The 27,818-nt window shown below is 40.4% G+C and overlaps 1 protein-coding gene across 2 annotated transcripts in view; it reads left to right on the plus strand.

The window, feature by feature from the left end:
* The window catches only part of camkvl (CaM kinase-like vesicle-associated, like), a 37,629-nt gene continuing 9,811 nt past the window's right edge, over window positions 1–27,818 (plus strand). For both annotated transcript variants that reach the window (XM_031316679.2, XM_031316680.2), the window contains exon 1: window positions 1–254. The gene's annotated coding sequence lies outside the window, so the exon portion shown is untranslated. The remainder of the gene's footprint in view (window positions 255–27,818) is intronic.

Consider the following 27,818-nt stretch of genomic DNA (forward strand, 5'->3'; position numbering starts at 1 on the left):
GTGGGTGGGTGGGAGGGAGGGCGGCAGGCAGAAACAAGCAAACTAATTCTCACCGAAGAACAGACAGTCGTGCCAGAGCAGGAGCTGCTGTTAGTTCACCTCTCTGGCGCTCTTTGCACATCAACAAAGACACGTTATTTGTGTGTTTGTTCTTCTTCTTTCTCGCGTCTACCAAGTAGGATCAGAGTTTCCATTTTGGATAGGGGACTGCAAACACTCGCACCCACACTTTCTTCAAGCCTCGAGAACTTAAGGTAAGGCACGCTGTATAAGCAATCATCAAAGCGTAGGGCATTCATTTCGCTTTTACAACTCGATTTAATTCCCGCTGGCGGTAGAAAGCAGTCGATAAAGAGATAAAAGAGATGTTTCCTGCCGTGCTGCTGCTTCTGCTGCTGATGATGCGCGCTGTGCGGCCAACGCGCGTTAAACAGCTGCAGCGAAAATCTCCAAACTGGCACGAAGAAGCCGAAAAAGTGCCCGTCTGCTCATCGTGCCAACATAAAGTTAAGCGAAATGCAGTCTGTAATATGTAGGAACATTCACTTGTTAAAACTGTGAGTGTTAACAAATCACTGTATGTCTGCACCTGATGAAAACGTAGCCTATATCAGCGAAGCGATTGTAACGAACTTATTGTTTTTATATTTCTATATAGTTCAGGCTTTTTGCGCAGCATTATGCTAAATGAGCGTAGTCTCTTAAGTGACCAGGATATGTAAAACCTCAGATTTACAGCTCCTCATCAAAGTGAGTAATTCTATTATTAGGCTACAACTGATCCACAGTGTGGTGATTTTGTCCCATTGAGAATTTCTCCAGACAGTGATATTGACTGCGTCAGTAATGAGTCCCCTCTGAAGTAAAAGCAAAGCAAGGCGTTCACATTTCCCTCCCCTTCACTGCCTGATTCCGTGAAGCTGCATCCAGCTTGAGCTTTTCCAGTTATTCACTTGTTAATTATGCATTAAACAGTCCAGAATAATCATCCTTTGTACCTCCTCCAGTCTATGCCAGCATTTTGACTGCAGGCTTATGTTGAATCAAGGCTGATGCTATTAGACTTTAAGTGTGCATTTGAAATAACTGATAGCACAGTGAGCTCAAATATTGAAAGATGCTGCTATTAATGTATGGGCTGTAGAGCGTTGCTTTGGTGGTAGAGCAGTAGAAAAGTGAGAGCAGAGGTAAATTTACAATTTGAATATTATAAACATATCAAAAGTGATGAAGTGTTTATCAAAGCCACAACAGAGAGTATATCATATTCACCCCCCTAATGGCCTCATTAACTTGCTTTATATGAGCTTGTGCAATTTGATAAATGAGGAGAGCAGCAGAAAGAAAAGAAAATATCACAGAAAATCTAGTGTAGGCACTACTGCACCCCAGAGAGAAACTAAAGGAGGTTGCTGAACTAAGAAAGGGAACAAAGTGGCTAAAGAAAAGTGGCTGGGGATGACAAAAGGGGGGCAGGGGAGAAAATAAAAAGTGGTCCACACATATTCCTCATTTGACTTGTGAGGGTTGTGCTCTGTATTTCCCACCACAGTTGCTTTAGAAGGGGAAGAAAAGCTCGCTCAGATTTTATGTAGCAGACAACAGGGCGTGAAGAACCTTCTATCAGACAACATTTCTCTCACAGTTCACACCTGTCTGCCGAGCTGTCAGCCTCACAATATGCACTGTCACGTGATGATTTCAACCGGATCAGTCCATCTGTGAGTTACCTGTACAGTTGTCTGCCTCTATCTCCATCCATTTTTCCAATCCTCCATTCCACCTCATTAACCTGCACGTCTATCTATCTATCTATCTATCTATCTATCTATCTATCTATCTATCTATCTGTCTATCTATCTATCTATCTATCTATCTATCTATCTATCTATCTATCTATATATTTATCTATCTATCTATCTATCTATCTATCTATCTTCAAATCTTTCTCCCATCCTTCGTAGCCCCACTGTCCTTTAAGCCAACCTGTAAGCTGCAGTATTTTATGTTCGAACTCATCTCTCGAGACCTCATTTAGAGTTTATGGAAAGGCTGCAGCCTAAGGGACAAAAGGCTTTCAAATCATTAGTGTGCTTTTTCATTGTGTACTGTACAGTTCATGCAAAAAAAAAAAAAATCTTCTGTCCTTGGATTTTTTCTCTCTTTCTGACAAGCCCGATAACCGACGAGTCAACACACCACGCACATAATCAAACAAATATGGTATTAGTGATACACTGCATGTGTGTTCAGGTGTGTGTATGTTTTGTAGTCCCCAACTTGCTTTATTGTGGGAAAATGCAGCTCAGGTTTTACAGTAACCATATGCACAGTTGCTGCCTTTTCAAAGTCATTTTTAGAGATTTTCAGCTGACTGACCTATGATGTACACTCAGTCAGAAACATTTGGATGATGAAGTATATCACTAGGATATCAAAGGATGGAGTGATGGATTTGTTAGTCATCGTACAGTAAAATAATAACTTAGATATAACAATTTGTAAGATAGTTTTATGTAACATATTGACATTTGAGTCACAATTGAAATATGCTTGCTTTAAAACTGCTTTTATGATTTGGTCACGTTTCTTTGTTTGTTTGCTTTTCTGATTTCTAGCAGGATATCCGAAAAAAACAAAACAACAACCTGATTTGAATTAAATTTGGGGGAAAGTCATATAAGCAATAGGCCAAGGACTCTTTTTTTTTGGTGCGATCCAGGTGTGGAACAACACATTATTTTCAATTTTAGGCAATTTTTGTTATTTTTAATTACTGTACATTCCTGAATGAGAAAAATCTTGAACATGTATCACAGTTGGTTATAACTATGTGTATTTTCAGCAGATAAAAATGCAGTTAAAAAGCCAATTTTCCAACATTTTCTGCTATTAGAATAACACATTTCAAGAAGATGAATCTTTGGTGAAGGTATTCTGATTGGTTATGCTGGTAAACAAGTTATCCGCTGACTTGCATCTCAGTTTTACATATTTACCGGCAGGGTGGATTTATTCATTACAGTAGGAAAATGCTGACATGGTCATATATCCAAAGATCTATCAGTGTTCACAATTCCACGGTTTGAACTCAATTAAATGGAAGAATGGGCTTTGATTTTGCACCAGCCATTTAACATAGCTTCTATTGATTACCAAACAGATCATCGAGGGTGAAGAATGGAGTTATTGCAACACTGTTCCAATACAAGTAGCATTCAAGTTACGCCCTTTATGATGGAAAAGCAGAAGACAGGATGAGGATGAATGGACGAGTGATGCTCATGTTCATAGCACCATTGGTGGTATCGATCAGCCCACATATTACTCGGAGTTGACTCACTGCAGTCTGAACAGAGAGGTTGAAGGAAATATACTATTTAAAATAGAAAAACCTGAAATATATAAAAAAAAAAAAAAAAAAAAAAAAAACTTGAATATTGCTTATGATAATATTGGTCAATGCAGGAGAGAAAGGGCAACATATCCGGTCCCAGCCCAGCGGATAAAAGCTATTTTTTCAGATTTATGATTTCATCAATAGGGAATCTAATACCAGGCTTTGTGTAAATGCTGGTGCAATGCGTCCATCAAAAAAACATTATAATGTAATGGTATGCCACAATAGCTGATAACAGTGGATGTAGTAAACGCCCTCTGATTCTTTTATGGTTGAATGTGAATGTTTCCCACTGAGATTCTGCTTCTGAGGCACAGGGAACGCAGTCCCAGGCTTTTCTTTAAGCTGCATCCCACCATGTCCACAACCACAGAGATTTTCCATCACAGCCGCCAGGATAGGTTACAGATGGTGGTTGCAGGAGATTAAGAGGTGCATCGATCCATCAACATGACTTTTCGAACCCTCTGTATAATTTGATACAGTGTTCGCTCCTTGCCACCGTATTTGGTGGGAAGTAATGATCCTTATGTGCCCCAGGGGCTCAGGGATAACGCTGGTTGTTTTTTTTTGACAAGGACTTGGCAAACATTGGCCAAGCTGAAATAATTAAGTCGGAGAGGATGAACAGGCACACAGAAAGTAGTGGTTAGACAGTGGAGGCATCGGTGCCAAGATTAAAAAAATATTCTATCAAAACCACTCCATGTTTATTTGCGCAAACATCACAGCCTATGTTACATAAACATGAGCTTCAGGATAAACTGCACACACAGCATATGCTTGTTTTTGCTCTTAACTGAGTTTGGTGCCAGAGGTTTCTCATGTCCTGCCCTTCTTGCTCATCTTCTGCCTTCCTGCTCTCACATACTCCCATCTCATCTGCTCCGTCTGCTCCAGCTGAGCCCTCTGTCCCCTGGTGAACCCCCAACATGCTTTATCTATCTACCTATCTATCTATCTATCTATCTACAACATTTTACACTGTCCATGTTTTAATATCTCCAAGTAGGCCCTACAACTGAATCAGCTGAGGTGGTGCCACACCACTTGAGGTATGAGTAAAAGCTAAAGTTAGCATGCAATATATTTTATTATTGTAGTGCTATATGCAAAAGACCAAAAAAACGTTAATTACTCATCATTTTCACAAGTCATGTTTATGACATCCTTTACCAGGTGATTATTATTTCAGAATGATGTGGTGAATGACTTGCATAAACATAATAAGTGCAAGCGGTTTGAAGATCAGCATCTGTGTAGTTTGAATTGTAAATTAGCACAATAATTGTCAGCGTATATATATGCTCCCATGGTCCTACGTTCCCCAACTTAATATCCTCTTACAGTAATATGACACATTAACGAGACCTTTCCAAGGTTTTTATGTTTTCAGTAATGTAGGTTTCTTTAGGTCAAATGTACAAATCACCGACCTACAGCTTTTAGCCTACTGATGTTACTCTTTGAAACCTATGCCCTATATCCTTTCAATCTCCTTTCATTCATTTGCGCATTTGAACTGCGAAGATAGCTCTTACCAATCTTTTTACAATGTTAGTTTATATCAAGAACATAAGACCCTGCAACATAGGGATGACCCCCAATAATTCCCTAATAACACCATGCAAGACCAGAAATGCCACTACAGTTGTGTTAAAGTGTAATTTATAAAAATGTTATCCATGTTGCATAAAGACATTTTTACCATTTATCATCTCAGAGACTGAAGTCATGATTATGGTGACCAGACATCCCGGTTTGACCGGGACAGTCCCGATTTTGAGTTGTGTGTCCCAAGTCCCGACAAAAGCCTGTCAGGACACTAAAATGTGCTGATTTACCCCAACCACTATGAAATTGTCCTGGGTGTCAGCGATTACATAGCCAACGTGGTCTTATTATAGCCCGATCATTAACTAAACCATGTAGAAAGACTAATAAAGCGTCCAGCGTACGATTTTAACAATGTGTGTGTGTGTGTGTGTGTGTGTGTGTGTGTGTGTGTGTGTGTGTGTGTGTGTGTGTGTGTGTGTGTGTGTGTGTGTTTGTCAGTCAATTGTAGCGGTCTGCGTCTGCATAATCTGTGCAGCCAGCGTTACAATGTATAGGCTATTTGTAAACATTGTTGCAATGCCTCTTCTTATCTGTCTCGTTTTAACGGTTAGGCTATATCGCTAGCTAGGCTACACTACGACAATGCCGAAGAGAAAGTCAGCATTCACTAAAGATTTGCAAAGGGCTTACCCCTTTCACAGTAGGCTTTCAGCCAACAAATTGATTCTTGAGCAAATTCACTCCTCTAACAAATATACAGAATGAATGTTTCCAATAGGGAAGCTATCTGCCCTATCAAATGAGATTACATTTGTGTGTTGTTGGTTAGAATAACACTGGTAACACTTTACAGTAAGGGTACATGAATTATCATGAATTCATGCATGAATGAATTAATGTATGTATTATTATGCATTATGTAATTAATGATTTATGTATTACTGCATTCCTTAATATCCCATGAATCATCAGGAATTGACGTGTTCATAGTCTGTCATTCGTGACCTCATACATGAACAACACAACTAAAGCATTAGGTATGTGGGCACATCATTATGAATTATGATTTATTAAGCATGATCATGATTATTTTTCTGCAAAAAAATGTGGTCATCACTGCACAAATTCTGATTTGAACACAACTTGTGCATAATGATGTACCCACCTTACCTAATGCTTTGATGTGTTGTTCATGCATGTGCATTAATTCAATTCAATTCAATTCAATTTTATTTATAGTATCAAATCATAACAAGAGTTATCTCGAGACACTTTACAGATAGAGTAGGTCTAGACCAAACTCTGTACTTTACGAAGCCCCAACTATTACAGTGGTTGCCTCAAGAGCAAGCATTAGCAGTAGCTATTGCGACAGTGGCAAGGAAAAACTCCCTTTTTTTTGTTAGGAAGAAACCTCGGACAGACCCAGACTCTTGGTAGGCGGTGTCTGACGGCACCAGTTGGGGGAGTGGTGAATGGTGGCAATAATAGTCATAATAAAGATAGTGAAGCAGTGATCACAATGGTAGTCATAGTAGTTCATGTCATAGTAGGGCACAGCAGGGCGTTACGGGGTGTAGTGTGGCACAGCAGCCTGGGTGGACGCGGTTGGACGCGGCAGGACGCAGTCGGACACTGCGGGGAAACGCAGAGCGTAGCAGGGTGTAGTAAGTCCATAGCGTCAGCTGCACCCAGGACCCCGGTGTAGGTGCCACCCAATTCCAAGGCGATGTTCTGGGTGAAGAAGAAGCAAAGGGACTCCGGGGAGAAAACTCCCCAGAGCTAGGTTAGTAACAGGCATTTCTGGGACTAAGATGCACACAAAAGGAGACAAGTGAAAAGAGAGAAGAGGGAGCGGCTCATTGTGTCCTTGGAAGGAGCTTCCCACAGCAGTCTAGAGTTATAATAGCATAACTAAGAGAGGCAGGCTAAAGAGAGGGGCCCTGGACCGGGCTCGTACTCTCCCCTGCCGGAACGGGCTTGTACTTCCTGCCTCCCTCTACTCTACTCTACTATGCTGCAACTCCTCACTCCCTAACTATAAGCTTTATCAAAGATGATGGTTTTCAGTTTATTCTTAAATGTGGCGACGGTGTCAGCCCCCCGAACCCAAGTTGGGAGCTGGTTCCACAGGAGAGGAGCCTGGTAGCTGAAGGCTCTGGCTCCCATTCTACTTTTAGAGACTCTAGGAACCACAAGTAGCTCTGAGTTCTGGGAGCGCAGTGCTCTAGTGGGACAATAAGGTACTAAAAGCTCTTCTATGTATGATGGTGCTTGACCATTTAGTGCTTTGTAGGTCAGGAGAAGGATTTTAAATTCAATCCTGGATTTTACAGGAAGCCAATGCAGAGAAGCTAATACAGGAGAAATGTGATCTCTTTTGTTAGTTCTTGTCAGAACACGTGCTGCAGCATTCTGGATCAGCTGGAGGGTCTTGAGGGACTTATTTGAGCAGCCTGATAGTAAAGAATTACAGTAGTCCAGCCGGGAAGTTACGAATGCATGGACTAGTTTTTCAGCATCGTTTTGAGACAGGATGTTCCTGATTTTGGCAATGTTACGAAGATGGAAAAAGGCTGTTCTTGAGGTTTGTTTTAAGTGGGCGTTAAAGGATAGATCCTGGTCAAAAATGACTCCTAGATTTCTGACAGTAGTGCTGGAGGCCAGGGCAATACCATCTAGGGTAGCTATATATTTAGATAATGAAGTTCGGTGGTGCTTGGGTCCCAGCACAATAACTTCCGTTTTGTTTGAGTTCAACATCAGAAAATTGTGGGTCATCCAGGATTTTATATCTTTAATGCACGCTTGAAGTTTAGCTAACTGACCGCTTTCGTCTGGCTTGATTGACAGATATAATTGGGTGTCGTCTGCGTAACAGTGAAAGTTAATTGAGTGTTTCCTAATAATATTGCCTAGAGGAAGCATATATAAAGAGAATAGAATTGGTCCAAGCACTGAGCCTTGAGGAACGCCATGGCTAACTTTAGCGTATTTGGATGGTTTATCGTTAATATTAACAAATTGGGATCGCTCAGAAAAATAGGACTTAAACCAGCTTAGTGCGATTCCTTTAATGCCAACTAAATGTTCCAGTCTCTGTAAGAGGATGGTATGGTCAATAGTGTCGAATGCAGCACTAAGATCTAATAAGACAAGTACGGAGACAAGTCCTTTGTCAGCAGCAGTTAGAAGGTCGTTAGTGATTTTCACCAGTGCCGTCTCTGTGCTATGATGCATTCTAAATCCTGACTGAAAGTCTTCAAATAGACTATTTCTATGCAGAAAGTCACACAATTGATTAGCGACTACCTTCTCAAGGATTTTGGAGAGAAACGGGAGGTTAGATATAGGTCTATAGTTGGCTAAGACCTCAGGGTCGAGGGTGGGTTTTTTCAGAATAGGTTTTATCACAGCTACTTTAAAAGACTGCGGTACGTGACCCGTTAATAAGGACATATTGATCGTATCTAGTAATGTGGTGTTGACCACGGGTAGTGCTTCTTTAAGTACTTCTTTAAGTAGCATTAGGTCATGAATGAGAGGCTATGAACTCATGTCAATTCCTGATGATTCATAAGATATAAAGGAATGAAGTAATGCACAAATCATGAATTAAATCATGCATGAATTCATAATTCATGTACCTTTACCATAAAGTGTTACCATGACTTTAGTTCAAGTCTGTGGCAGCAGTTCCAAATAATTTGTTTAGTGCCATGCAATGAAAAATACCTTTTCACAAAGTTTTTCACAAGTTCAGTGGGTGCATTTTCCAAAAGAATGCTTTAATTCTGAAAAATAAAGTTGGTCCCACACGAAACTCACTCAATGTCTTTTAATATTATTTCTTAGATATGTAGGCTACATACCAAGAAAATTAATGAATATTAACTGAGATAGCCCATTATGTTGTGAGCAGTAGGCCTACGTGTGCTGTTGGCAAAATTGTGTCTAATCTGTCTGTGTCTATGTCTGACCTCGGTTGGCACATGTTCATGTTAAAAAGCGTGTGCGTGCACGAGCACTATGGTCACGCACAAAGTGTCCCGGTTTTAGTTCCGGAAAATCTGGTCACGCTAGTCATGATCTAAGACACACAAGTGAAAGCACCACCACTAGCCTGACCTTACGCTCACCCACACCACTAGAAATTAGATGTTAGGGCTAGCGAGATGATAACGATTTAGCCAGTGGAAGCTAATGGTTGTAACCAACAGAGCTAGTAAGTACTAGTACTTACTGTAGTAGTGAGTTTCATGGATTGTGAACTGAAAGAAACAATCAACTGGGTAAGTGCTTTGCTATTATCACACTTTAAAAAAAATCTAACAGTAATTAATTGTAGGACTAAGTGGAAGCTGTTAACCTGCTAACGGTAGGTAATTAGCAGAACTACCACAGTAGCTTATAGGTTTAGCTCGACCTTCCCCAACTGCACAAAAGAGCAGCAATTGTACAGCTGTATTGTAATTGGATAATATACAATATTTTGTTGTGCATTTGTAAGCCAAACTCTTTCTGGTTGTTGCTCTTTCACAGTATTTTATAAAACAATGTGAGAGTTAAAGCTACAAAACATTTACAATGGCAGGAATCCCAGATCGCGGTCACTGCCAAAATATTATGAACTGATCCTTGGGCCAAGGATCTGTTTACCTAATTTCAGCCAAATTCATTTGTAACTTTTTGAAATATTCTGCAGACAGAGAGACAAAGATGGGACAACACATGCACCAACCAACTTCACTGGCAGAGGTAATGAAAGAACTTCAGCATGTGTTACTACACTACACAGAGAGATATCAGCAGCTCTCTTTCACACAAACACACTGTAAATGTGTTTTTTTTTTTTTTACTTGTACTGTGGTGGGACAATAAACACCAGAGCTAAACTGTAGAGAAACCGCAAAACTACAAACTCTGATTAAAGCAATCAATCAAATTCTACCGATGAGGTACCTACAAGCAATATGTACTGTACCAACACATCACATCGAGGAAGGAAATAAATGCGTGGAATCTTAATTATTGCAGCTCAGGCCAGGACTGTTCTTACAAAGCATTACATACACATTGGTATGCACTCACATAAATGCAACCACAATTTACTGTAATGCAAAGTGAGTTGTGTATGGTGAGTGTGTATGGTGGTATGGTAGAGACTCACAGCTCTGTGCGTTTTCAAAAAAAAACAACCTTTACAATCATTTTTATGCAAAGACAACGGAGAAAGCAAATGTCAATGAAATCCCCACAATATTGCTTTCTTTTCACTTGAAAGGTTGTAGCACATGAAGTAAATAACACATCGTAAAGACGTTTTTCCCTTTTTCTTGTGGTTCTGTGTTCAGACTTATGTAGCTTCATTTTACATTCATGGAATCTATTGATTGCTGACCTTTGCTTAATGGTGTCTGACTTCTGCTCTAAAACCTACCAAGTAGAAGAGTACTAAAGACAGGTGACAGATTCTTCTACAGTTGGGAATTTGGAGGCCGCTTAATCTCACAGATAAGGGATGTGCTTTTTTCCTGCACTTTGTTATAGGATACTGAATTAACCATTATCCAAGGCCTTTTAACATACATACATATTATGTGGGGAGAAACAACAAATGAATAATGAGTTATTATATCCCCATGGCTCTCTATGTGTTAGAGGAGAGAGAGAGAGAGAGAGAGAGAGACTGGAAGTGACAGAGAAACAAGGAGGGGATAGAAAGAAAAGATAGATTAGAGGGAAAAAGAGCAAAGGAGATTGAGAGACAGAAAGAGTACTTCATTAAAGTGGCATTCATTACCAGAGCCTGTGTATGCTGTCCTTTCTGTCTCTATGTCGTCTTCATCTGTCATTTATCCATCTCTTCTCCCTTTTTCCCTTAATGCTTAATTTCTTAGCCTCTCTTTCTCTCTGTCACCTTTCGCTTTCCTCTCAGGCCATCCCTCACTTCCCTGTGCTTCTGTCTTGTCATCTTTTCTCCACCTCCCCTTATTTATCTCTGTCATTAGACTGTTGTGTGAATGACTGCAGTGGCCTTTAGTATGAAAGGAATTAGGAACAGAGAGAGGAGACAGCGAAACCATCCTGGCATAGTTTTCCTTCCTCCAAATAGCCCTCTGGAGGCTAGGCAGTGTATCTAACATACTCCACCTGGCCCAATTTCACGTTATCTGAGTCCACTCACCTGTTAATTGGGGTTTTTCCTCATGCTTGTCCAGACTGAACATAGCTAAATTGGGAGCTCTTGGCTTTGAGTTCAGCAAAAAGTGTGGCTAAAACTGGGCTAGAATCTGGGCCAGCAAACAGTAGCTAGGACACAGATCAGACAATATGACATAAAAGGTACAAATGAAACGCATAAAATACTATACACATACCTAAGTGTAATCCTGCTTACTCTTCTAATGGTGAAGATTAAAAAAAATAGTAGGACAGAAGTATATATGACTTAAGCATCAATGCTATCATTATGAGTAGCAGCCACTTATTGCTTGCTTGTTTTATTCGTCATTGGGATTTATTATTTCTTCTTCCTCCACCAGCCCCAGCTATCAACCCTTACGTAACACCCCAAGCTGTTGTAAAGATGGATCCAACAAGCCACTGCTTTATCAGGCCTTCAACTGTGTCTCCCCACCGCATCATAATGATTTCTGCCAAAACCACTACCCCTCATCTTCTGGTAGCCGTTCCCCTGAACAGTGATAGAATGTAACTAAGGCAAGCTAAGGACAGCTGTGGCACAGTACGTTTTAATTGAAAACAATTATGGAAGGAACTTTGCACCAGATGGAATGGTTAGTGTTGAAGGAGACAGATACAGGCAATTAAATATACTGGGAAAATAAGGTACATTTGAGATGTTTTTTTTTCACTGAACTAGCAGGGAAGCATGAAGTGTCAAGTGTCTCCACTTTCTCCACCTTGGTTGAATGCATAGATGGATTCAAGAGATAAATATGGTATTTACTTTTGCGATGCTGCTTCAAGAAAAAAAGAATAGACAGAAAATGGAATCAGGAAGAGTTTCTGGGCTGTAGAGAGTTCAGCAGCTGCAGGAGGGGGGGGGGGGGGCAGAACTGATCCGGATTTATTGGCTCAGCTGGTCATAAAGGAGGCTTTATCCTCACATTGCATTATGCAAGCCAAGATCTCTGCAAGCTACAGGTGAAGGATGACTGCTTTGCAGACACAGATTCTCTCAGTCTCTCTGTTGCTCTCTCTCATCTTCCTCCTCCTCTGTATATTTATCTCTCTCTCAGGATGGATGAGTTTAATACTGAGGCAGATACAAAGGCAGATTTCTTTACTGAAGTGCATTGTTTACTCTGTCTGACTCGTGAAATAAAAACCAAACCTCTTCTCCTTGTCCTCCTCTGATCCTGCCACATCTCATCCATTTCCTTACCATCTGGCCTTTGCCTTTTCTTTACTTCCCCTCTTCTTCTCCTTGCTCTCTTCTGCTCTCGCTTTCTCACTCTGTGCCATTACGGAGGCATCACATTGATTGCTTAAATGCATCTAGCCATCTATAAGAGATACCTTTTGAAAGGTATTGACGCTAATAAATATGCTCAGTCTCAATGTTTTTCACTTATTCTTCTTAGTCTTTTGGCTAAAAAAAACTGGCTTTAAAAAAAGCTTCTAAGACATAAAACATGGTCTTCTCTGAAAATCCCGTCTTTTAAGAAAAGACCAACATAGAACTACTATCTGTTGCAGCTCTGGATACTATTGTTGGTTTCACTCATTCATTAATCACAAAATCATAACTTCACAGTTTCATTGATGTCAAATTGGTAACATCCAACTTTCAAGTTTTGCCATGGGCAGCATGCATGGTTTGTACTTTTATTACAGTAAAATGAGCATTTGTAATTAATATATACACATGACCACACACTAGTGTGCACTAGTAGTTGAATAATTGAATATATCATTAGTATTGATGGATAATCTGCTCACAAAATCTAAAACCCTCAGAAATAGTGAGATGTGGTCTCTATGCTCACCTTTGAAGAGACATGGCACTGAGAAGTTGAGAATATGTGGGGGAGTGGGAAAGTGTGGGGTTGGAGGAGACACCATTCCAGTCTACCTCATCAGAAAAAAAAGCTAGAAAAGCAATAGCAAGAAAAGAAAATGGCGAGAAAAAGCAGCTAAATAGGAGAAAAGCTAGAGCATGCTCTGCCTTTGCTCTGACCTGGTTCCAGTTAATCCGCCTACTTTACACGATGAATGTTACCTCCACACTGTATTTATAGAACCTTTTGCTGTGTGTTTTTTGTGTGTAAGCCGATGTGTATATGAATTACATTTTTTTGTGTGGCCATGATTGTAGAGTAAATGCATTAGTCCATGTCATATAGGGGCAGGGGGTCTGAAAGCACAGTATGAAGAAAATAAAAACATGTTTAAACCCCTGTTTACGGCAATCAAGCAGCAATCCTTAAGCCTGAATGTTGGAGCCATTTTGGAGGCACCATATAATACAGTTCCTGTGGCCACAAACTCTAAATTGAAATGACTTCCCAACTTCCCTCTCTCTCTTAACTCTATAATGTCAGTGATTTACTGAATAATGTGTCATTATTACTAACAAAACATATTGAACTTTAAAGAAAGGGAATGCTTTGAGACATACTGGTTTGATTGGCCGACTTTGGCTCTGCACGGAAAAAACGCAGTCTTTCAAAAATTCTGTTCATGTACAAACAAGTTGCAATACATTATGCAGGAAGCGTACTGTGACATGGATTAAAAGATTTATGAAAATAAGGAATCATTTATATGTAACAAATCTTCAAAATGTCAATATATTTATTTTTCTTTTTTTAAGTTTCTCCGCAATGTCCGCTCCTTGATTGATGTTTCAAAGCTGCACATAGGCACAGTGGTGCTTTGACCTAAATGCTAACGTCAGCATACTAACATTTGCTAATTTTTGCTAATTTGCACCAAACACAAATTACAGCTGAGGCTGATAAAATGAATTAGAAAGAATATGTTTTGCATGTATTTGGTCACAAACCAAAGTATTGGAGAAATTAAAGGGATCAAGAAAGTTGTCACAATTCATTGCGAGGCTGACATGAATGTGTGTTCCAAAAAATTCTATGGGAATCAAAAACTGCAAAAATGTCAACCTCATGGTTATGTCAGAGGAAAATCAGGAGCTCATAAAAGTCAGTAGGATAGGAGAACCATGAATAACCTTACCTTAACTAAGTTTAACGTAAGTTTAAGATCTCTGATGTCAAAGTCCTGTGCTTCATGCCCCTGCATGCACCCTCCTCAGCCACCTCCCTGTCACTTCTGTGCAGTATAAAGATTGATATAAAGATATTGCCAATAAACGTAATCCAGGAAGCAATTGCTGTTCCATGTATTTAGCAAGTGAGTTGTATATATCTCAAATGGATAACCAGAGACTGCTGCTCTTCTACTAAAATGGCAACCCAGAAGAAGATTCTACATAAGCTCACCTCCAGCAAGCTCCACAGGTATACTGGATGCTATAAGGTGTGAGCCATATACCCACACACTGTTTAAAAATAGAGAGGGCCCTGACAGTCCTACACAACGCTTCACAGCAGAGACCTCTCTGTTGAAATGGTCTCCAGCCTTATGACTCTTATCCAAAACTTCAATCACTGCTCCTTTCTCCTCCTCTTCTCTGCTCCTCCTCTTCCTCTCTCTTCTCTCTCTCTCCAGGGAGGGGATTTTGCTTCTATAAGTCTACCATCACACTGAATATTTCACAAAGCACTTTTTTCCATACACACACACACACACACACACACACACACATACACACGCACTGCTGACATTCTCACGGAAGTGTTCTCACTTTTACTCCCTTCACATCTGTCGTCTTCCATGCTTTGTCTTCGTCTTTCATTCTTCCCTTTTTCTTGTCATCTTCATCTCAATCTCATTTTCTCTTCTGAACACTGCCAGACAAAGAGGGATTTGTCTGACAGTGCTCACTATTCAGTCCTCTGCACTTTGCTCTCTCCTTCTCACTTGCTTTCACTCTCATCAAGTTACTTTCTTACCCACCTTTTATGACTTTCCAGGAAATGTATTTGAAATATGTAGGTCTTAAAAGCATTGCTCACTTTGTAATCAATACACTCTCTGCTTGGCCTTTATGCTATTTGTTGTTGTTTATCTATAATGCAGCCTATACTGACAAAATCGATTTTTAACTGCTGACTAATTGGTTCTCGGGTCAGTTCAGCTAACCTGACATGCCAGATGGTTTGTAATATAGAACCATCTGAGAAGTCGTTATTGGAAACTGTTTGGAAAAGGGCAGGCACTTTCAAAAAATATCTGGAAGGTGATTGGATAAATCACATCTGCCATTGTTACAGCCGTCAAAAACACCTAAACCACCCCCGTAGCTGCCATTAGCTCCTCAGTGGTTCAGTCCGCTACTGTTCGGACACAAATGATGTGATGATGATGAATTTTTTGTGTGATATGTGGTCCCGCGATTCTGTTATGATCTTCTGATATCGGTAAGAATCCAGCTACAGTAACTGTGGAAGGTAACAGTTCCACTACATTGCTGTAAATTAGTTGTGATAAGGTTAACTTCATTAGTCATTAAGGTTGACCTAAATGTCCCATGGTTGTTATTGTACACTATTAACGTAGAATTTAAACAGGAATTGCTGCACAGATAGCAGGTATATGAAATTGCAGCCCACTAAAGTGTATATAATCAGACATTCTCCTAAGCAACTTACTCAGCAGGCATAACCCTAATGTTAAAATAGTCAGTGCATCAATGAAGATAGCGTAAAAATTTTACTCATCCATGAATCATTTATGTGGTATGCAGGATAAGTCTATTTCATAGCCTTAGTTTGTGTGTGTTTTCCATTCATTCAACCCCCAGAGTTTTAATAATGTGTTTTTCGTCTCGAAAATTAGATTCATTTCATCGTTATTGTTAGTCAAAGCTTGCTTACTGCGTGTGTGTGTGTGTGTGTGTGTGTGTGTGTGTGTGTGTGTGTGTGTGTGTGTGTTTTGAAATGCCTCTGAGGCTCTAATCTAGCTGCAGAACAACAATTACCCTTTCAAAATTTTCCTAAAGCATTTGGAGGTATCTCAAACAGAAAACAGGTGTCATTCCAACCACAATGACTGGACTACCATTTCCCTTCTTCTCCTTCCCATTCAGCGTCTTTCTCTGATTGCAATGACATTTGTACAGGTCAGACATTTGTTATTTGGAATACAATGCAGATGGAGACATTTAAAAAGAAGTCCTAGATGCTACATAACAGCATACTGTTAAACTACACAGCCCAGAGTGTACAGGTGCCTGCTGTAGCCTCGAGCTACTGTGAAATTCTAATGTCAGTCATAGTTTGTGTTTTCGAGAGTAATCAGAGATGCATCTGGCGTATATAAATGGAATCACAGTGCAATAGTTACATTACCTCCACTTTTTGACAGGATGATCTGCATTAACATTAAAAACGTATACATGGAGGATGGATTTTAACTATGATATAACAAATGTGGCAGTGTGTCTGCCCTCTGGAGTGCCACAATAAAAGTGAAGACAATGTGCATAGTTGTCTGTATTGTTAAATATATCATATTGTGAAATCAGAACCTAAATACTTCGTGATATCAGTTCAACACAATGTTCAAATGTCATCTTGTGAGGGTCTTCTCCCTTCGGATTGATATTAAATTTCCACTCTGCACTTGACTTGCGTTTCATTCTGCAAAAGATGGAATTTAGCCATTGTTTTCTAGATAAAGGGTTTGGAAATTGGAATTCTTGATAGGGAGCTGCCATGAGTGGACCACTAATGCAAAACGTTGGTAGAAAGTAACACTCTGACCTCCCTCTTTTCTGTCTTCATAATCTTTTTTGTCCCTTCTCTTAACCTTCCCTCTCTCTGTCTCTCCCACTCGAACTTCCTCAATGGACCAAATTACCTAATTTCATCTCAAGAATCGTGCTTGAGCAGGCTTGTTCTCATCACTCAAGCAAATATGCACACAGGCAGAGGTGCTGGTGCAGAAGTAGCACAATCTGTGGTAGTAAGGTGCATATTATGAATATCTCTAAATGCCTCTAACGTAACAAAGTTTGCCATTTGCTTGGCCTCTTTCTGCTTTACACTCTATAGTCTGAGCAATAATGAGTAGCCAACTCATGCTGAAAGAAGAAGAAAAAAAACAGCTGGACTGGACAGCTGAAAATTCAATTACCTGTCACCTGCCTGCCTTGGGTTCAAACTCAATCTGGAGAGAATACATTTTGTGTATATGGGTCTCCAAAGGTGAATTAGTGACTGTTTTTAAGCATTTTTTGGGAACATGTTATGCAGAGTAGGTATTTAAAAGTTCAACATCTACCATCTGGCAAAATGGTTACTAAAATGAAAGTAAGCTCACATTCACAGGCATATATGCTGTGCAACAAGTAGTGGTGAAAAACACATGGCACCAAAACACTTGATGATCTGTGCTTGCACTTTTTATCAAAAAGAGGAAACAAAGTCACCAGGATGCCGCTCTGCTCGTGTCGTTTTTACAACATGTTGTCTTGCACATCTCAGTCAGCGGAGATGTAACATATGGACTAAACAAAGGGAGAGAGATGTTTATTAGGAGGAATGAATGTGAGGAGGAAGGGAGTAAAAGTAAGAAGATGGTGGAGTTTTCTTTGCTGCCAATTAGCTGAAAATCCCAGCTGGGGAGAGATGGTGCAAGAGGGTTCTATGACAGAGAGAACTGTGAAAGCGTGTGTGTTAGATTGTGTGTGTATCTGTATGTGTCTCTCCCGGTTTCACTCTTACTTTGTTAACGTGTGCATGTGTGTGTGTGTGTGTGTGTGTGTGTGTGTGTGTGTGTGTGTGTGTGTGTGTGTGCATGCAAATTAAGGTGTGGATTGAGCCTCTCAATTGAAGTCTGGGTTTTTTGGAGAGGCACTCTGCGCGGTGTGTCAAGGCTATGTTTGGCCACAAAAGAAATGAATGAATGCAGTCGTGATCAAAGGGGATACACACGCAAATGTATGTACGCAAGTGCATGGGCACAGTGTATGTAATGGATGCTGGGAAAAGAGATTTTTCAGTTTAATTTATTCTCCAGAGAGGGCAAACCTTACAATGAGACCAGTGGCTAAACACATGGGCACGTGCAGTTGAATTTGTGTGTCTGTGTGTGTAGGTGGATCGTGGGTAGGAGCCTTAGTGTCTGATAGAATGTGTGTGTGTGTGTGTGTGTGTGTGTGTGTGTGTGTGTGAGTGTGTGTGAGAGAGAGAGAGGGAGAGGGAGAGAGAGCGAGTTCTCTTTCAACACAGTGTTCAAAAGTGTTTCTCAAGCATCCAAAAGTGGATTAAGTGGAACCAAAAGTCAATGCTTCAATCCTGCACTGGAAGAGCATTTGACAGAGAATGTTGTTTCTCTCCACTGACCCCACTCACAAACACACACATGTATAATGCACACACACTAATAGACACAGCCATCCACTTTCCACATTTCTTCCCCTGAGTATTACATATCCTCTGAATGTTTTATAGTAATCTCAAACTTCAGAAACATTAGCAACATTCCCTCCTCCCTGTCCTTTTGTCTGTGTGCATGTGTGGGAGCTGACAGGAGTCGTTTAATTCAGTGGTTTTATGTTTGACACGTGAGCCATATCGTGTCTGCCTAGCATGTTAATTTTTTTCTGCACCACAAACTTCTATTTTTGCATGCAAGACTGAAGCACGAAATAAAATACAACTTAAATAGTTTTTTTTGCGTTTTACTTGTGAATGCTGTATAAATACAATATTTATTGTCAAGAAAGAGATAATGCATTGTTTTCCTCACACTTGAAGGCGCTGTACAGGTACATCAGGATGAAGAGAAGCATTGTGGTATAGTTGTATGACTATATGAGAAGTAAATCACAGTCAGAAAATATCTGTAGCTGTAGAGTCAGGAGTGTCTTCTGTTTTAAAACTTGCTATAACTACAAACTGAGTAACAACAACAACAACAACAACAGCAACAACAAACACAATATTTAAAAGGTGTGTCACACACTTTCTTTATTATATATTATTTATTTATTTGCATCCCAATTCAGAATTAATTACAGAGGTTCTAAGATATGGAATTCTCTCCCTCCCAGCCTATAGAAACCTTCTCCACTATCATTAAAAAAAACTGTGAGAGGGCGCCCAGATATCTCAGTTGGTAGAGCAGGCGCCCATATATAGAGGTTTACTCCTCGATGCAGTGGGCCTGGGTTCGACTCCGACCTGTGGCCCTTTGCTGCCTGTCATTCCCCCACTCTCTCCCTTTCATGTATTCAGCTGTCCTGTCAAATAAAGGCCTAAAAATGCCATAAAAAAATAAATCTGTGAGAAATATATATTTTGTTTTTACAAAGCATATTGATTGTTAATTTCATTACATTCACTGTTGTACACTGGCAGTATTTACTGAATGTTCTTGCTCCACACAGAAGCAAACAATTCTCTGAAGGCACATGTACTCACGGCTCATCAATGATTAGTGTGGTTCATATATAGGGGATGTGGAAGCAATAAACACCAGTACAATGTGGTACAATACAATACAAAAGCCTTACTATTTTATCGGATACTTCCTCTTCCCTCACATTCAATTTGAGAATAAAATATTAGGTACAACTAATTTAAAACATACAAACTAAAAACATTCCCATCAGCCTCAACTCCATAGAGCTACGGCACCCACTGCGCTATTTCAATCATTTAAGTGTATGTATTTCAACTAGCTAGCACACTAGCTAGCTACGCTGCTCATTAACTCTTTGATCATAACATGATATCGAAACTTTCACTACTGCTCATTTTAGGAAGGTCACCGCAAGGAAATGTGTTCTTTGTTTATGTTATATAATGTGCATTTAGATTGCATTTCACTATGCAATTCTGTCTGCCAACAGACACGATCCTGGGAAAATGAAGGCTCGCTAGTTCAGTGCGCTAGCTATGCTATGCTATGCTAGCTATGCTATGCTAGCTAACACTGGCAGTCAGAAAAAGACAGCTACGATTTATTTTCTCTTTGATAATCTAAAACAAAGAACACATCTTCTTGCGGTGGTGGAGCATAGCAAGGTAGTTGAAAAGTTGTCTACTTCCGCTTTAAAAACAGCTATGTCTCTGCTAAAGCTGTAGGCTACTTTAGCAATCTTTAGCTACATAGCAATATATCTTGTGGAGACAACTGGCGTCTTTTCTGCAGAAAGTTGCCACATTTGTCGGCAGTCGCTTTTGTGAAAAAAAGGGGGTCTGAAAAGTTGCTAAATTGGCAACACTGAGTGCGGCACCTATATTTGCACAAATCCACAATATCCTCCTCTATGGGTTTTCGTTCTGAGATGGGATTCTGTAGAAGCACAGCCCAGGTTTGTCTCTCTTCAGTTTGTGCAGCCAATTGCACAACAAGTATCTGACATTTTGGATACGGTGTGGTAAAAGCTGAGCTGACTTGTTCGCAGAGAGCAGCTTAGTTTTGCCCTCAAGGTGCACGTTCCTATACTAAGTACAGCCTCACAGAACGACTATGGCTGTAGACAACAACTATGTCTGCTATGTTTAAAAGATTGGACATCTAAACAGGTAGCAACCTCCAGCCCCCAATTCTAGTATCTGAACTCTGATTCTAATGTTGAGGACAAACCATTACAGGATACGTGTGATTGTGAGGGGAGAGAGAGAGAGAGAGCGAGAGAGAGAGAGAGAGTCTCTTACAAGAGAGAAATGCTCTAAATGTGTAAACGCATTTGTGATTGTCTTCCTTTTCTCCTCGATTATGATCCCCTACTCACCTCCCCATTACTCACTCGCACTTGAGCTTGCTGTCATTCATTTGGAGCTCTGATTTTGATTTTACGTCTGACTTGGAGAGGAAGTGCTTGTTCCTGCCTCTTTTTGTGAGATGTTGTACATATGAGTGTATATTCAAATTATCCACACAAAAAGTTACTTACATACACTGACACAATTCACACACTATATCCATCTTTGGTCTGTGTATTATATATATGCAGTGTGTATGTGTGTTCCTGTGGGTCTTGCCTCAGGCTATTCTGGTTGCTATTCTGAGCAAACCTGTCAACCAGATGTTGCATCATTCTACGTAAGCTACAGACATGCACACATACACACACTTTTCGCAAAAACAAAACAAAAGGTACTCTGTGGCCCTTTTCCCTGAGGAAACACTTAGGCTACTGTCCAAGACCTGCACAAACCCACTCTCGTAATGAGGGGACAGGAAACAGAGGACACACGGGGTGAAGGGAGAGGTGAGAAGGGGAGGATTTCTGACAGACTGGTGTAAGGTTTAGAAACATGAAACCTATAATGTAGGTGTGTGTGTGTGTGTGTGTGTGTGTGTGTGTGTGTGTGTGTGTGTGTGTGTGTGTGTGTGTGTGTGTGTGTGTGTGTGTGTGTGTGTGTGTGTGTGTGTGTGTGTGTGTGTGTGGCACTACAAGAATTTGGTAAATTTTTATATTGTTTCTCTCTCTGGGCAGATGTGATACATTTTCATTAGAGCGTTTCCTTATTAAGCCTGTCTCTGTCCTTGTGTATGCCTTGCAGTCACACACGCACACTCTCTTTCCCTCACACACACACATGCACAGGCCTTAGATGAGAGCCGCTCTGTGAGCAATAAGGGAATTAGTGTTTATAACAACCTCAGTGGAAGAAGCAAATGTATACTTGTAAATAGGGGTATCGATGCAACACACACACACACACACACACACACACACATATATATATATATATATATATATATATATATATATATATATATATATATATACTTGCCATTATGTGATTACCACACAAGCGTAGCTCTTAATAATATACGTTTTGTGCAAGAGTGTGTGTATTTAGAATGGAAATCTATTCCCCTTCTTTCTCAATCTTGTGTCCTGCAGTACACTTGATTTTAACAAGTACAGTAATTCTGATAATTGACCCTTCATCTGCTTCTCCACTTCATCTCTGTCAGTTTGTCTCTCCTGTGTACTCTGTCGCGTCCTCGCAAACTCTTTTATTTGTCCCACTTTACGTCACAGCATCCTGATTAGGCCTGGGACCAACCTCAGGCAGCTGCATGCTCCGCTAAATATTACACATCAACTCAAGCGATGAGCTCTGTAGGAATGAGTGGATGGATCTCTGTTTAATGCCATTATCTCACTGTAAATACAATTTGAAAGCCAAAATGGTATTGATGACAATATGAAAGTGCTTTCAGCTGCATCTAGAATATTCATTGTCTTATTATTTCCTAATTACACCCAGTTCAATTCTTACATAAGGTTGTGAATCTAGTTAATATCCGCCGAGAAATTTTAAACCCTCAGCACTATGAATGCAGTAAATTTTTGCCGTGTTTATTTTTCTGTCAAGTCAATTAAATCATGGCTGGTCTTGAATGATCAATACGGAACAGGCTGCACTGTCATGTCTTGTTATACACAGATAAAGAAACACACAAGACACACACACAAATGATTATCAAAGTGCAGAACAAATATGTGATATTCATTATTGCAAATCTTATTAGAACCTGATTGTAATGGTGGGCTTTAAGTTACCCCTCTAAGGGCTTTCTGGACACAGAACATTTCCTTCCATTATACTGTGTGTTTGACATGTGTGAGTGTTTCTTAAATATATATTTATTTAATTTACTTGCTCACAGATACACAAACATCCCGACGGGCGAGTGCAGCAGGATCAGTGGTTGTAAAGTGAAGGAATGGCAAACATGTCCACAATCTTCCTCTCTGTTATTCCCATTAGTGTAACAGTTAGAACATCAGGGGTTGCCACATCAGTCATAACCCCTGATGTTCTTCTTCTCTCCCACCTCAGTGAGGAGTTGCCATGATTAAACCTTTCGGACTAGAGCTCCACTAAAACGGGGATGGGCAAGGGCAAAACGATGAGATGAAAGTCATGTAGAGGCAGTGAAAGGTGCAGGAGTGGGAACAAAAGAAAAAAGAAAGGGAAAAAGCAAGAGAGTCAGGGAAAGACAAAGAGGCTTTTAAGTGAAATGATCCCGCTGTCTGGTTGAAAAGAGGAACACATTATTCTTGTAGAATCACACACACCTGTGTCCATGCTGCCGTGAAATAGGCTGAGTGAAATGTCAAACACTAATGAGGGACAGATATATTCAGTATTCTTCTCTGGCACTTAAGGATGGACATATAGTAACATACGAGCTGTACAATGTGTGTGCTTACTTCTGGATGTACATGCATATGGAGATTGCACAGTGTGTGTGTGTGTGTGTGTGTGTGTGTGTGTGTGTGTGTGTGTGTGTGTGTGTGTGTGTGTGTGTGTGTGTGTGTGTGTGTGTGTGTGTGTGTGTGTGTGTGTGTGTGCATGTGTAACTCAGGTGTTCATATGGAGACATGCGAGGTCTGCCATCTCTTGTTCACACAGGCGGAAGTAACCTGAGGTCACCCAGCCACAGTACCTCTGCTGCGCTGACTCTTCTCCTGAGGCAAACATTGACATGCTTGTTATATATATTTAATGAGCACTCGCACAAATCTTGTTGTTTCTCTTATCATACCGTCGATCTAGTGCCACCTCTCAACAAAGCCAATGTGGCATTGCTTAATCCCCTTGTGCAGATATCAGGATTTGGTATTGTGGTGATGCTGATAATGACAATGTTGATTTACAAGTATCGCTGTGCTGCATCTGTATGACAGTGACAAGGACACACCGACACACCTAACCACTTGAATGATAACACAGAAAGACTGTAATAGCAGCTGCACACAGAGTCAGTGAACTATTTACATTACATACATGTCCTATTATTCTCAGCTTTCTGTAATGGAGGCACATCCAACACCACACTAGTCACGGCAGCTTGTCACACAGAGCATAGACCTGCTGACTGTAATAGACTGCTTTTTCTTTTCATATTCCTATTTTTCCTTGTTTTGGATTGAGCACGGGCTTAATAGGATAGGGTGGCTAAAGAGATGAGTGCCAGTGAATAGCAGATTTCTTAGAATAACCTTGACGTTGAGAACCTCTGAAACACTTCCCCTCTGAGCTGATAAAAAATATTCTATTCCATTTGATTCATTTTTTAGCTTTGCTGCAGCTTAAACACAACACTTGTGAACAAGCACACAGACACACTCATACACAGAGATTTGCACAAGCAATTTGATTCAAGATGCTGACGATAAAGTGTGATGTCTCCGTGTCCCTTCACACTCGAGTCTGTGCATGTCTGTGTGTCCTAATGGGTGTGCATTTTAAAGGTATAAGCACAACGTACCCCGTACGGTACAAACCATGCAATTGTCAACAATTCCTCATTTTTGTGTTGCGTAACACCATACCTACATCATTTTTCAAAAGGATGGACACAGATTTTTAGTCAAATTATTCAAGTCAAAAAAGTTTATCAAGAGTTTTGTTTCATCATGTCAGAGCTTTGACTGTTTTGACAACGCACTAAAAATGGCACAATAACTGGTTGGAAAATACTTCATAATTTCAGAAAATAATATAATCACAGTCGCATTACCAGATCGTAGCAAAGTGACAGTTTCACTACCTACAAACAATGAGGATGAATAAAAAAACCTTACACACATGACACTGGATGTTCCATCGTCTTTACGTGGAATGAATGTGTGGACAGTTTTTGGATTGTAACTGTAAAATGTACAGATGAAAAAAAGAAATGCATGACTGTGGAAATTATTGAATAGTGTTTAAAAAACATTAATAATTACTGCCACTGAAATGTCAAAACACCCAGAACAGAGCGCCAGTTTTAGTGATTCAAAGCAGCACCTGCTGATGAAAGATCAGTGGTGGTGTCACCGGGTATGGCTGGAATGTTGCATTGTACTTCAATACTTTCATTTTATCTCTGATATTGTGCTATCTTCACCAACCTCACAGATATTAAGAATGCTTGCTATGAATTTGTTTTACAGAGAGGCTGCCATGTCAGCATGCCTTCAAATGCTCTCTGATTTTGGGGACAGCCCTTCGTACCCTCATAAAAATTAGTCACACAGCACATTATCACACATGGCCTGTTGGCACATACCTACATGCACCCACATGCGCATACCGACACATTCACCTGTGCGAACATTCACACGAACATAGTTGTGAAGCTGTGAGGTTGAGAGGTTCTCTCAATCTGCCTCTGCACTTCTGTGTTTTACACTTTGTTCTCATGTACACTTTCTTCTCTATCCTTTTCACTTAGTCACAGGGCACCTTCCTCCTTGGATTTCTGTTCCCATTGTTTCTCACCTCTTTCCTCCCATCTTTTCCTCTCTTCCCTTCTCATCTCCTTTCTTCTCCTATCCTCCCATATCGCCTCCTACTCTCAGTTGACATCAAGGTTCGTACTGACTCAGTATTCTGCGGGTATGGTGTTTTTAAGGCATCTGAGTTTTTAGGGCGAGAAACAATCACCAGTGACACAAGAGAAGAATGACAAACATATCTTTCTAAAGGAGAGGACAGACAATAAATACCTATCTTCACACCTCAAACACAAACAGTTGGCCAATATTCGTTATGAAGACAGCTAGCCTTCAAGTCTTCAGGGAATAATATCAAAAAGGGAAGAGCATCACTCAAAGTTTTTGAGTAAAGGTAAACGCATCATGACTATGGAGAAACAAAAAAAGGTTGATGCCAGTGTTAGGACTTGAAGATTCACAGATGTTGAAATAGTAGCTCCAGATAATCCCCAACATTGTTCCCAGGTCACTGCTAATGTTTTGAAAATCAACTGTGGCCTGGAGAGTATCTCTAAAGTTAGAGAGAGTATGGTGGCCAGCAGGGATGGAGTTTTAGAGCAGGCAAAAGACTTAAAACTGTGTAGAACCATAGTGCTCAAAAGTTAGCATCTCAAAAAGTTATTGGCAAGCTTATCTGCTGACATTTGTTGCTTGGCAGCTGTTACTATATTTCAGTGGGGACGCTCTGTTCCCACAGGGATGGAGGCGCTCCATTCACATCAAGCCAGCATTACCTTCACCGTCCTGGACCTTGTAAAGCAATGTTGTGCTTACATAATCTTCTGGCAAAACTAGGCCTTTTCAATCCACCACTAAATTCCCCTCAGTCTCTGGGGCATTACGCTTACACAAGGACGCACATATGGACACACATGTACACACACACACACACACACACACACACACACACACACATACCCTTCTGCTCAAATTTATATCTGTACATGTGACATATCCGCATCAACCTTCGCACTTTGCTCAGACATACACACGCGCACTCATGCATGCACACAAATACACACAAACAGTGTATCCCTGCACTCTGGATTAGGGGTACAGATTAGAGATTAGGGCCAGCACTGGGATTACACAGTACTCTCCAGCCCTGCCTCCACCATAGATCAGAAGCACCTCTGCCCCTATCATCTACAATGGTGATGCTACACAGTGAGAGAAAGAGAGAGAGAAGATTTTACATCACTGATATTTATTCCTTAATCCTAAATTAGCACCCGCAAAATGTCATTACCTCTGAGGATTTCTATTGTCTCTCTGTTCTTAGTTCTCACATCATATTCTCTACTTTTCTCATTTATTTTCTTTCTCCATCTCTGCATAACACACAACACACTCCTGAAGTCCACTTTGCTAGCTGCCTCTAGCATCACTCACAATAACCACGACTCCCATTTCCTCCTATCACATATTTCCTGATTTGGTCAATTCCATTGTTGTGGTGCAGTCCCAAGGCCCCACTGGAGGGAGAAATCTCTACAAAGGGAAAGTCAAGAGAAACAATAGAAATAAGTTATCCAACAGGAATGTGTTTTGTCAGGTATTTAGGAGAGGAGCACATTAAGGATAGATGGCTGAAGCTTCCAGGGAATATGTCTCCTAAAGTAGATGGAGTGTTGAAGGATGTGGGTGAGGATTGCCTGAGGACTGTGGTGAGATGGTATATCGATTGCTGATTCACTCTAAATCCTTGATTTTCTACCTGGCTGTTTGGGACCTCCTGGGGGTCACAAGCTATTTTAGGATGGTTAAATACATGTACATATATATATATATATAGCATATATACTGTACAAAATCATTGGCATGGATGTTGTTTTTTTACGCTTGTGAAGTGCATTTTTCAGGCGAAATGCTAACATTGAGCTGTGAGGTGAAAGGAGGAGTTAGAAGTCATTCACAGCAAGTTTAAAAGGTCATGAACTACTGATCTAGATCAAAAGACAAATCCAAAATTACACCCACACATATGCAGACTACAAACGAAAAACAAATTTTCCTGTCATTAAAACCAAGTGCTGTCAGTGTTACTTGGGGCACCAGTGATTGCTGAGGAAGCCAGCTGCTTTAGGGACACAGGGACACTGCCCTTTATAAATAAAGTTTAACTTGAACTTGACAGACGTTGCACAGAATCTGCAGACTTTAGAAGAGTAGAGAGAAGCTTAATGGGTAGCTTAGTATCTGTTGACAAGGCTGGCACGCAACCAGGCTGCCAGAAGTGTTAGTATCCAGATTCGTTCAGAAATAGACTTAGCTGTATCCGTGGTTCTCCAATGTACTGTATATTTTCAAGGCTAATAGTAACGGCACTCCCTTGGTGTCTCTACTGGAGGCTTTCATAAAGTTTCATCAGTCCCTCTTTTCCGCTTTTACATGCATATCCATGCTGCTCTGCAATCCCTTTATCTGTGTGTTACCTGAAGGTGTCATCAAAATAATTCATGCTTTTCTTTCCCCCTTTGTAGTGCAATGATTGAAATTGATTGAAAT

The sequence above is a fragment of the Sander lucioperca genome, chromosome 12, assembly GCF_008315115.2.
Source record: "Sander lucioperca isolate FBNREF2018 chromosome 12, SLUC_FBN_1.2, whole genome shotgun sequence".
NCBI lineage: Eukaryota > Metazoa > Chordata > Actinopteri > Perciformes > Percidae > Sander > Sander lucioperca.